Source organism: Sinocyclocheilus anshuiensis, unplaced genomic scaffold (genome assembly GCF_001515605.1).
Source record: "Sinocyclocheilus anshuiensis isolate Anshui unplaced genomic scaffold, SAMN03320099.WGS_v1.1 scaffold718, whole genome shotgun sequence".
Lineage (NCBI taxonomy): Eukaryota > Metazoa > Chordata > Actinopteri > Cypriniformes > Cyprinidae > Sinocyclocheilus > Sinocyclocheilus anshuiensis.
Genome location: NW_015546102.1, coordinates 73,413 through 75,267, shown reverse-complemented (window position 1 = coordinate 75,267; position 1,855 = coordinate 73,413). Strand labels below are relative to the sequence as shown.

The 1,855-nt window shown below is 38.3% G+C and overlaps 1 protein-coding gene across 3 annotated transcripts in view; it reads right to left on the bottom strand.

Moving 5' to 3' along the window:
* cryz (crystallin, zeta (quinone reductase)) overlaps window positions 1–1,855 on the bottom strand; it is a 36,457-nt gene that overhangs the window by 14,124 nt on the left and 20,478 nt on the right. The window lies entirely within an intron of this gene.

Below are 1,855 nucleotides of genomic sequence, written 5' to 3'. Positions count from 1 at the left end.
GCAGATCTAAAAATACTGTACATGTGTGTTTTCTTTCTCATCTGTGTACGTTCACGTAAGACAAAAACGGCTGTGTTTATGATGATATACTGACGTAGTTTTCTGCATATTGGTCGACAAATATGAAAGAAGTCAGTTTCGGCCCGGAACAACCTTTTCTACAGTGGAAATACACGGAACGGTACGAGAACGGACACAAACCGGGAACCCGTACCGCAACCTCTGTTCTCTGTGCTCACGCTTCGTGTGCGCTGCACGCAAACAGGGCGCAAAGTCCTTTCTGTTCCTGCACTTAAATTGTTTTTAATCACAATGCAGGAATCGTTAAGCAGAATCGAAATGCACGCGTCTTATCGAATACCCGGTTCTTGGAAATTTGGAACCGGTTCTAAAATGGAACCGGTTTTCAATACCCAACCCTATCCGTGTGACATCAGTGGTTCAACTGTCATTCCAGTATTCCACATTTTCGTCTCTACTGCGTCACTTGTGGACACGCCCCACACGCTCGCATCATGGTACTATTGTGAACGCGCATCCAAAGTGATGCAGTAGAGACGAAAATGTGGAATAAAGTCGTTATTTTTGTTTTCTTTGCGCAAAAAAGTATTCTCGTAGCTTCGTAACTTTACAGTTGAACCACTGATGTCACACAGACTACTTTGTTGATCATCTTGGTACTTTTCTGGACCTTGAATGTGGTAGTTACCTTGCTGTCTATGGGAGGGTCAGAGAGCCCTCAGATTTCATCAAAAATATCTTAAATTGTGTTCCGAAGATGAACGGAGGTCTTACGGGTTTGGAACAACACGAGGGTGAGTAATTAATGACAGAATTTTCAATTTTGGGTGAACTAACCCTTTAAGGAGACAACAGTTGCTAGAACTGCTATAATCCTATACCGAGAGGGAAGATGGTGATGGTCAAATAAACTAAAATAAGGTACAAGTAAAATGAAAAGATCCCAATACAGGGCTCTCAAGTTATAGCAAAAGTTTGGAGTGAGACTGGGGGAGGGGCCACTTAAAGGGGAGGAGTCACACAAAAGGGAAGAGCCATTCAAATATTTGCAGCACCCAATTCTCTCAAGTTTTCGCTAGCGTTTCCATTATACCTATTGTTCATAATTGACCTGAACAAATAGAAATGACAACAAGTGGTAAATCACAACTGGTAAATCAGACAAATTCAAAAAAGCAGACAAATTCATCCAAACAAAATAAATAGGTTTATGTATTTAAAAAATGCAAATGTATCAAAAATAAAAAAGAAATTTGGCCACAAACAGGCCAACTGAAGAGCAGTGCTCAATGTACATACTGTACACATAAAGTAGGATTGCAAAACTTGCCCTGTGGATGTATGTCAAGCTGTGTGTTGTTAAACAATAAAACACAACTTCAATATTTATTAGGTGAAAAACAAGATTGTAGCTTACTAGCAGCAAGATACATTGATGCCTGTCACAAAAAGTGTCAACAAATCAGTGATGCGCCTACACACACACACACACACATACACACACACCACTGAATTTTTAATTGTTCATAGAATAATAAATGTTGATTTGTTCTATTTTAATTACATATACATGCATGCATTTTTTATTATTTATTTATTTATTATTCTTTGATTTATTTATATATATATTTTTTAATACATATCTGTTTTAGATTCAATGTAAACACTATGCTTTGGCAATACATTGTAACAATTGTCATGTCAATAAAGCACATATTGAACATTTGAGTGGGGAAGCCACAGTGCTTTAAGTGGGAGCCCTCTACCCGTCATCCAGGCATCAAAATGTGCAACAAACACTTACAACAGACTTACAACAACTCTCTCTCTCTCT